General features: G+C 62.0%; 3 non-coding genes across 3 annotated transcripts in view; all 3 read left to right on the top strand.

Annotated features, from left to right (window-relative positions):
* Positions 1-5,340: 5,340 nt before the first annotated feature.
* LOC149053993 (small subunit ribosomal RNA) lies at positions 5,341-7,828 on the top strand. The gene has a single exon (XR_016192384.1). It is a non-coding gene; the product is annotated as a small subunit ribosomal RNA (ribosomal RNA).
* Positions 7,829-8,040: 212 nt separating this feature from the next.
* LOC149053994 (5.8S ribosomal RNA) lies at positions 8,041-8,198 on the top strand. The gene has a single exon (XR_016192374.1). It is a non-coding gene; the product is annotated as a 5.8S ribosomal RNA (ribosomal RNA).
* A 402-nt stretch (positions 8,199-8,600) lies between these two features.
* The window catches only part of LOC149053995 (large subunit ribosomal RNA), a 4,199-nt gene continuing 2,799 nt past the window's right edge, over positions 8,601-10,000 (top strand). Inside the window, exon 1 of the ribosomal RNA XR_016192392.1 lies at positions 8,601-10,000. This exon is cut by the window's right edge and continues 2,799 nt beyond it. This is a non-coding gene — a ribosomal RNA (large subunit ribosomal RNA).

Consider the following 10,000-nt stretch of genomic DNA (forward strand, 5'->3'; position numbering starts at 1 on the left):
GCACTGTCCTCATCGCTATCGGGGACGATAGGGACAGTGCACTGTCCTCATCTACCAGAAGGTAATAAGGACAGTGTGCATGTTGTATTATCACTGTCCCAATCCGCGCGCGCCCGGTGGTCGGCCGCACTGCTACGCGGGACCGCCTGGCGGCCGGCTAGCGGGACGCGGCTTGCAGCGTTCGATTTACGCGGGTGCGTACGGTGGTCGACGACTTGCAACAACGTCACGGGTGGTCGGTTAGACGAAATGCGCTCGGGGTTGCCCGGGTAGACCGCGGTCGGTGGGACGGGAGAAGATTTGTTCATGTCGGGTGAAAAAAAAATTACCAGATGGTAATAAGGACAGTGTGCATGTTGTATTATCACTGTCCCAATCCGCGCGCGCCCGGTGGTCGGTGTCGTAGGTGGTCGGCCGCACTGCTACGCGGGACCGCCTGGCGGCCGGCTAGCGGGACGCGATTTGCGTCCCGCCCGCGCAGGCGGCGCCATTTTTTTTCGTGCCGTGCAGCCACGCGGCGTGCAGCGTTCGATTTACGCGGGTGCGTACGGTGGTCGACGACTTGCAACAACGTCACGGGTGGTCGGTTAGACGAAATGCGCTCGGGGTTGCCCGGGTAGACCGCGGTCGGTGGGACGGGAGAAGATTTGTTCATGTCGGGTGAAAAAAAAATTACCAGATGGTAATAAGGACAGTGTGCATGTTGTATTATCACTGTCCCAATCCGCGCGCGCCCGGTGGTCGGTGTCGTAGGTGGTCGGCCGCACTGCTACGCGGGACCGCCTGGCGGCCGGCTAGCGGGACGCGATTTGCGTCCCGCCCGCGCAGGCGGCGCCATTTTTTTTCGTGCCGTGCAGCCACGCGGCGTGCAGCGTTCGATTTACGCGGGTGCGTACGGTGGTCGACGACTTGCAACAACGTCACGGGTGGTCGGTTAGACGAAATGCGCTCGGGGTTGCCCGGGTAGACCGCGGTCGGTGGGACGGGAGAAGATTTGTTCATGTCGGGTGAAAAAAAAATTACCAGATGGTAATAAGGACAGTGTGCATGTTGTATTATCACTGTCCCAATCCGCGCGCGCCCGGTGGTCGGTGTCGTAGGTGGTCGGCCGCACTGCTACGCGGGACCGCCTGGCGGCCGGCTAGCGGGACGCGATTTGCGTCCCGCCCGCGCAGGCGGCGCCATTTTTTTTCGTGCCGTGCAGCCACGCGGCGTGCAGCGTTCGATTTACGCGGGTGCGTACGGTGGTCGACGACTTGCAACAACGTCACGGGTGGTCGGTTAGACGAAATGCGCTCGGGGTTGCCCGGGTAGACCGCGGTCGGTGGGACGGGAGAAGATTTGTTCATGTCGGGTGAAAAAAAAATTACCAGATGGTAATAAGGACAGTGTGCATGTTGTATTATCACTGTCCCAATCCGCGCGCGCCCGGTGGTCGGTGTCGTAGGTGGTCGGCCGCACTGCTACGCGGGACCGCCTGGCGGCCGGCTAGCGGGACGCGATTTGCGTCCCGCCCGCGCAGGCGGCGCCATTTTTTTTCGTGCCGTGCAGCCACGCGGCGTGCAGCGTTCGATTTACGCGGGTGCGTACGGTGGTCGACGACTTGCAACAACGTCACGGGTGGTCGGTTAGACGAAATGCGCTCGGGGTTGCCCGGGTAGACCGCGGTCGGTGGGACGGGAGAAGATTTGTTCATGTCGGGTGAAAAAAAAATTACCAGATGGTAATAAGGACAGTGTGCATGTTGTATTATCACTGTCCCAATCCGCGCGCGCCCGGTGGTCGGTGTCGTAGGTGGTCGGCCGCACTGCTACGCGGGACCGCCTGGCGGCCGGCTAGCGGGACGCGATTTGCGTCCCGCCCGCGCAGGCGGCGCCATTTTTTTTCGTGCCGTGCAGCCACGCGGCGTGCAGCGTTCGATTTACGCGGGTGCGTACGGTGGTCGACGACTTGCAACAACGTCACGGGTGGTCGGTTAGACGAAATGCGCTCGGGGTTGCCCGGGTAGACCGCGGTCGGTGGGACGGGAGAAGATTTGTTCATGTCGGGTGAAAAAAAAATTACCAGATGGTAATAAGGACAGTGTGCATGTTGTATTATCACTGTCCCAATCCGCGCGCGCCCGGTGGTCGGTGTCGTAGGTGGTCGGCCGCACTGCTACGCGGGACCGCCTGGCGGCCGGCTAGCGGGACGCGATTTGCGTCCCGCCCGCGCAGGCGGCGCCATTTTTTTTCGTGCCGTGCAGCCACGCGGCGTGCAGCGTTCGATTTACGCGGGTGCGTACGGTGGTCGACGACTTGCAACAACGTCACGGGTGGTCGGTTAGACGAAATGCGCTCGGGGTTGCCCGGGTAGACCGCGGTCGGTGGGACGGGAGAAGATTTGTTCATGTCGGGTGAAAAAAAAATTACCAGATGGTAATAAGGACAGTGTGCATGTTGTATTATCACTGTCCCAATCCGCGCGCGCCCGGTGGTCGGTGTCGTAGGTGGTCGGCCGCACTGCTACGCGGGACCGCCTGGCGGCCGGCTAGCGGGACGCGATTTGCGTCCCGCCCGCGCAGGCGGCGCCATTTTTTTTCGTGCCGTGCAGCCACGCGGCGTGCAGCGTTCGATTTACGCGGGTGCGTACGGTGGTCGACGACTTGCAACAACGTCACGGGTGGTCGGTTAGACGAAATGCGCTCGGGGTTGCCCGGGTAGACCGCGGTCGGTGGGACGGGAGAAGATTTGTTCATGTCGGGTGAAAAAAAAATTACCAGATGGTAATAAGGACAGTGTGCATGTTGTATTATCACTGTCCCAATCCGCGCGCGCCCGGTGGTCGGTGTCGTAGGTGGTCGGCCGCACTGCTACGCGGGACCGCCTGGCGGCCGGCTAGCGGGACGCGATTTGCGTCCCGCCCGCGCAGGCGGCGCCATTTTTTTTCGTGCCGTGCAGCCACGCGGCGTGCAGCGTTCGATTTACGCGGGTGCGTACGGTGGTCGACGACTTGCAACAACGTCACGGGTGGTCGGTTAGACGAAATGCGCTCGGGGTTGCCCGGGTAGACCGCGGTCGGTGGGACGGGAGAAGATTTGTTCATGTCGGGTGGTCGGGTGAAAAAAAATTACGTAGCACTGTTACGCGCGTCCTAACGTCGTTTACGATGAACACGTATTATTTTCCAGTCGACCGTCCACGGTGGTCCGTCGAGCCGGGGTAGGTCGCATGCGGGCAGCCCGGACGTCGACGTTGCACGGGGTTTCGAAACCGGAGTTTTTGGATCGCGATTTTTTCCAAACCCAATAACTCGTTAACGGTCGGTTTTCGGTGGACGAACCAAAGAGGTGATCTCGTCGGGCGCACCGAATACTATCAGGAATAGTAGGTCCGACGGACGTGATGCGATTTTTAAATATTTTTCGATTGTGCGATTGTGGCGGGGGTATTAGTGTTCGGGTGGGGGGAACCGATACGCGCGCCGATTGCGGTAGTTGACGGGCGCGCGTCCACTGTTGCACGAGCGACGCTACGCCATTACGGGTGGTCGGTTAGACGAAATGTATTATCACTGTCCCAATCCGCGCGCCCGGTGGTCGGTGTCGTAGGCGGTCGGCCGGTACTGCTACTCGGGACCGCATGGCGGCCGGCTAGATTTGCGTCCCGCCATTTTTTTTCGTGCCGTGCCGCCAAGCGGCGTGCGTACGGTGGTCGACGACTTGTAACAACGTCACGGGTGGTCGGTTAGACGAAATGCGCTCGGGGTTGCCCGGGTAGACCGCGGTCGGTGGGACGGGAGAAGATTTGTTCATGTCGGGTGGTCGGGTGAAAAAAAATTACGTAGCACTGTTACGCGCGTCCTAACGTCGTTTACGATGAACACGTTTTATTTTCCAGTCGACCGTCCACGGTGGTCCGTCGAGCCGGGGTAGGTCGCATGCGGGCTGCCCGGACGTCGACGTTGCACGGGGTTTCGAAACCGGAGTTTTTGGATCGCGATTTTTTCCAAACCCAATAACTCGTTATCGGTCGGTGTTCGGTGGACGAACCAAAGAGGTGATCTCGTCGGGCGCACCGAATACTATCAGGAATAGTAGGTCCGACGGACGTGATGCGATTTTTAAATATTTTTCGATTGTGCGATTGCGGCGGGGGTATTAGTGTTCGGGTGGGGGGAACCGATACGCGCGCCGATTGCGGTAGTTGACGGGCGCGCGTCCACTGTTGCACGAGCGACGCTACGCCATTACGGGTGGTCGGTTAGACGAAATGTATTATCACTGTCCCAATCCGCGCGCCCGGTGGTCGGTGTCGTAGGTGGTCGGCCGGCTAGATTTGCGTCCCGCCACTTTTTTTCGTGCCGTGCCGCCAAGCGGCGTGCGTACGGTGGTCGACGACTTGTAACAACGTTAGGCGAAATGCGATTGTGGCGGGGGTATTAGTGTTCGGGCGGGGGGATCCGATACGGGCGCGGATTGCGGTAGTCCACGGGCGCGCGTCCACTGTTACACGAACGACGCTACGCCATTAAGGTGGAAAAACCCGGGATTTTGTAAATTTGTGAGCGGTTCGGTCGTCGGCGTTGCAGTCGACGGCCGGCCGCCGATCACGAACACCACAACAGCAAAGCCACGGGCGACGCCGAAGACGGCGCGTACACCTCGCGGCGCCCACCGGTCGCCGCCAACTGACGGTCGTCCACGTACGCGGGACACCGTCGGTTGAGTGGCCGGTCCGGTGAGAGCCGGCGGAAGGTGACACGCGTCCGCGTTTCGGCCGCCGACCCATCTCGCAATCCGAGTGGCGAAACTCAACCGGCGCCGCGCGTCCACCAGCCGGTGTTTGCGCGGCGCGCGCCAATCCACACCGATGACGACTCCCGTTACCGTTCCGCGTGTCACGAACACTCGACGCCAGAACATTCCCGCCGCGGCCGGCCATCGTCGCCGCGCCCGGCGGTCGCCGGGGCGAAGCCACGGGACGGCGGACTTCGCGTCGCGTCCCGGCTTCCCCCTCGATCTCGGCTGGGGGCCGTTACGAATCGGGCGAGAGCCGGTCTCGGTACGCTCGCCGGGGACCCGTGCACACACCGTCACCCGAACCCGGCGGTCGACCGTCACCCGGTCCGTCTCGTCAACGTGTCGCACTCCGTGTGCCGACCACACCACACACACATTTTGTTGTTGTTGAACCGCGGTCGGTCGCGCGGCCGTGACCCACAGCGGTCCCGGCCACGCGATCGCCCTCGGCGTCGGCTCGCCGCCCCCTTCCGCGGGGCGTCGGACCGGCGCTCGGACGCACGCGTCCCAGGCCGCCACGCGCGTGGCGGTCGCGGGGCGCGGTAGCAGTAAACCCGAGATCCCTGGTTGATCCTGCCAGTAGTCATATGCTTGTCTCAAAGATTAAGCCATGCATGTCTCAGTGCAAGCCGCATTAAGGTGAAACCGCGAAAGGCTCATTAAATCAGTTGTGGTTCCTTAGATCGTACCCAAGTTACTTGGATAACTGTGGTAATTCTAGAGCTAATACATGCCGACAGAGTTCCGACCGTCGCGGCGCTCTCGGGCGTCGCGCGCGGGAGGAACGCTTTTATTAGATCAAAACCGGCCCGTCGCGGCGCGCTTCGTGCGCGTCCCGATCGCGGCCCGCGCAAAGACCTGGTGACTCTGAATAACTTCGAGCTGATCGCACGGTCTCCGTACCGGCGACGCATCTTTCAAATGTCTGCCTTATCAACTGTCGACGGTAGGTTCCATGCCTACCGTGGTGGTAACGGGTAACGGGGAATCAGGGTTCGATTCCGGAGAGGGAGCCTGAGAAACGGCTACCACATCCAAGGAAGGCAGCAGGCGCGCAAATTACCCACTCCCGGAACGGGGAGGTAGTGACGAAAAATAACGATACGGGACTCATCCGAGGCCCCGTAATCGGAATGAGAACACTTTAAAACCTTTAAACGAGGATCAATTGGAGGGCAAGTCTGGTGCCAGCAGCCGCGGTAATTCCAGCTCCAATAGCGTATATTAAAGTTGTTGCGGTTAAAAAGCTCGTAGTCGGATCTGTGTCTGGGCGGTGCCGGACCACCCTGGCGGTCCGGCGTGTCGCGGCCGGCCGTGCCGCGGGACCACGTGTCCCGTCGGCGCGGTCGCCGTCGCGCTCGTCAGCCGTCTCGGGGTGTTAGTTACCGGCACGTCGGCCGGACGTATTGTCGGCAGGCGGACACGTGTCTCGTGCTCCCGGCGCGCCGCGCGGCCACGCGTCGCGCGGCCGTCGGGGTTCGACGACGGCGGCCGCCTACTCCAATCTTGCTGCGCGGTGCTCTTCACCGAGTGCCGTCGGCGGGCCGACACGTTTACTTTGAACAAATTAGAGTGCTCAAAGCAGGCTCAAATCTGGCGGGGCGGCTTCACGGCCGTCTCGTCAAAAGGCCCTGAATACTGGTCGCATGGAATAATGGAACAAGACCTCGGTCCCGCGCATCTCCGCCCTTCGCGGGCGCGCGAAACCGCCCTCCGGGGCGTTTCCGTGCGCGGGCCGCCGGGCCGCGGGCGCCAGTCGCCCGCGCGTCCCGCCGGGCCGGTTTTCGGGACCGGAGGTAATGATCAACAGAGACGGGCGGGGGCATTCGTACCGAGACGTTAGAGGTGAAATTCTTGGATCGTCTCGAGACGAACTGACGCGAAAGCATTTGCCAAGTACGTTCTCGTATGATCAAGAACGAAAGTTAGAGGTTCGAAGGCGATCAGATACCGCCCTAGTTCTAACTGTAAACGATGCCAGCTAGCGATCCGCCGGCGTTTCATTAACGACCCGGCGGGCAGCTTCCGGGAAACCGAAGCTTTTCGGTTCCGGGGGAAGTATGATTGCAAAGTTGAAACTTAAAGGAATTGACGGAAGGGCACCACCAGGAGTGGAGCCTGCGGCTTAATTTGACTCAACACGGGAAACCTCACCAGGCCCGGACACCGGAAAGATTGACAGATTGAGAGCTCTTTCTTGATTCGGTGGGTGGTGGTGCATGGCCGTTCTTAGTTGGTGGAGCGATCTGTCTGGTTAATTCCGATAACGAACGAGACTCTGTCCTGCTAACTAGGCGGGTAAACCCGGGTCGGCGTGGGCGCGGCGCCGGCGGTTTCGGCCGTCTGCGTTCGCGTTCCCGTCGGCTCGGCCCGGTATCCCCGAACGCGTTCGCCCGTCGTCCACGGCGGTCGTCGGGCGCGGCCGCGCCATCCGCGTCCCGGCGTGCGGCGGGCGTGCGGGGGTCGGGGGGCAACCTCCGGTCGCCGTGCGTCAGTCGTGCGCTGGGCTCCGCGGTGAAGCGCGCCGCGTTCGCGGCCGTCGCCGGCGGATCACGATACGTTACTAGGGCTACCGCCGGCTCCCAGGAGCTTAAACTCTTCTTAGAGGGACAGGCGGCGGACGAAAATAGCCGCACGAGACTGAGCGATAACAGGTCTGTGATGCCCTTAGATGTTCTGGGCCGCACGCGCGCTACACTGAAGGAATCAGCGTGTGTTAACATTCCTGGGCCGACAGGCTTCCGGGTAACCCGCTGAACCTCCTTCGTGCTTAGGGATCGTGGCTTGCAATTTTTCCACGTGAACGAGGAATTCCCAGTAAGCGCGAGTCATCAGCTCGCGTTGATTACGTCCCTGCCCTTTGTACACACCGCCCGTCGCTACTACCGATTGAACGACCGCAGTGAGGTCTTCGGACTGGACGCGCGTTATTCGGCCCCCTCGGGGGCTGGGTCGTCGCGCGACCGGGAAGATGACCGAACTCGGCCGTTTAGAGGAAGTAAAAGTCGTAACAAGGTTTCCGTAGGTGAACCTGCGGAAGGATCATTAGAGACGGGCCCGCGGCGCCGGCGACTCGCTTGCCGGTCTCGCGCGCGCCTAATCCGACCCCGTGGCCGCGTGCGCTCGCGCGCGACAACCGCGCACGGTTGTCGTCCGCCGACCGCCCGCGCGCCGCGACCCCCGACCGAGAGTCGACCGAAAGATGGTTACCGTCGTCGGAAGACGATTGTGTAAACGAAAAAAAAAAAAAACAAACACCCGACCCCGAACGGCGGATCACTTGGCTCGTGGATCGATGAAGACCGCAGCTATCTGCGCGTCGTCGTGTAATCCGCAGGTTATACGAACATCGACCAGTCGAACGCACATTGCGGCCTCGGTGACCCGCGGGTCCCGGGCCACGCCTGTCTGAGGGTCGTATACCGGATACTCGGCCAGACCGATGCGCCGGCACGGCAGGCGTCCGGCGGAGCGCGCGCGCCGCGTCCGGTCCTCACGGGGACCGGCGCCCGCGCGCCCGTCGGCCGCACGCCGCGCCCGCGCGAGTTTGGCGGCTCGACCGGGGAAAACGCGGGCTACCGCTCGCGGCTGCCCCCGGTCGTCCGCCCAAGTTGTGACGGCAAACAGTCACGGGTTCTCGCGCCGTCGAACGGCACGTCCCCGTCCGCCCGCCGCGCGAGAGCGCGGCCGGGTCGGCTGAGAGTCGTCCTCGAGACGCCACCTCTCCGGCAACCGAGAAGCGGACGCGGACCGTCGCCGCGCGGACGGAGCGCGGACCCGCGCACCAGTTACCACCACCACACGTACCACACACTTGTTCCGACCTCAGATCAGGCGGGACTACCCGCCGGATTTAAGCATATTAATAAGCGGAGGAAAAGAAAACAACCGTGATTCCCCCAGTAGCGGCGAGCGAACAGGGAAAAGCCCATCGCCGAATCCCGCCGCGCACTTTTGTGTCGCGGCACGTATGGGAGTTGTGGCGTACGGGCCGGCCTCGTTGCCGGGGCGCACGTGACGGTCCAAGTCTCCCTTGAACGGGGCCATGGCCCGCAGATGGTGCCAGGCCAGTAGAGGCCGTCACAGCGTTCCGGGATCGGACCGCGCCTTCGAGTCGGGTTGCTTGAGAGTGCAGCCCGAAGCGGGTGGTAAACTCCATCTAAGGCTAAATACGGCCACGAGACCGATAGTGGACAAGTACCGTGAGGGAAAGTTGAAAAGAACTTTGAAGAGAGAGTTCATAAGAACGTGAAACCGTTCGGGTGTAAACGGACAGAGCCCGCGAGTCCCCGCCGGGCGAATTCACGGTCGGTGGTCTCACCGCCGGCCGGATCTTTCGCTCGGTCAGCGGACGTCGCGACTCGTTGGGCGCCGGCCGAAGGGCCCGGGTGGCGGTTCGTCGCGGCGGTCGCGCCTCGGCGTGACCGTTCGCGCCGAACCCCGGTGCTCCTGGTCGGCTCGCCCGACGGCATGAACCGTCGACGCGGCCCCGTCGCAGGCGGGGTCCCGTCGGTCGGCGACGAGTTTCGGGCTACTTTCCGACCCGTCTTGAAACACGGACCAAGGAGTCTAACGTGTGCGCGAGTCAACGGTGATCTCACGAAAAACCACGTTTGGCGCAATGAAAGTGAACCGTTTACGGTGCGGACGATGGCCTAGCGACCGAACCCACCGGCGTTCAAAGTCGCGCTGGTCCGCAGTCCGGGGGCGTCTCCGCCAGGTCGGCTCCGGCCGTCCGGGGGCGCACCCTTAGCGCACACGTTGGTACCCGAAAGATGGTGAACTATGCCTGGCCAGGATGAAGTCAGGGGAAACCCTGATGGAGGTCCGCAGCGATTCTGACGTGCAAATCGATCGTCTGAGCTGGGTATAGGGGCGAAAGACTAATCGAACCATCTAGTAGCTGGTTCCATCCGAAGTTTCCCTCAGGATAGCTGGCGCCGATGTGTCCCGCCCGTTCGCGGGCGTACGGACGCCGGTGGGACTCCGCGCTGTACGGCGCGGTAACAACCCGCTCGTAACACGGAGGATGTCTCATACGGTAAAGCGAATGATTAGAGGACATTGGGGCCGAAACGACCTCAACCTATTCTCAAACTATAAATGGGTGAGATCGCCGGCTTTACCTGGTACACCGCGTGAACCGCGTGCGAAGCCGGCGACGGAACCCTAGGCGCTTAGTGGGCCATTTTTGGTAAGCAGAACTGGCGCTGCGGGATG

Source organism: Diuraphis noxia, unplaced genomic scaffold (genome assembly GCF_037042655.1).
Source record: "Diuraphis noxia isolate RWA-SAM2 unplaced genomic scaffold, SU_Dnox_SAM2 contig0017, whole genome shotgun sequence".
In the NCBI taxonomy this organism is placed as follows: domain Eukaryota; kingdom Metazoa; phylum Arthropoda; class Insecta; order Hemiptera; family Aphididae; genus Diuraphis; species Diuraphis noxia.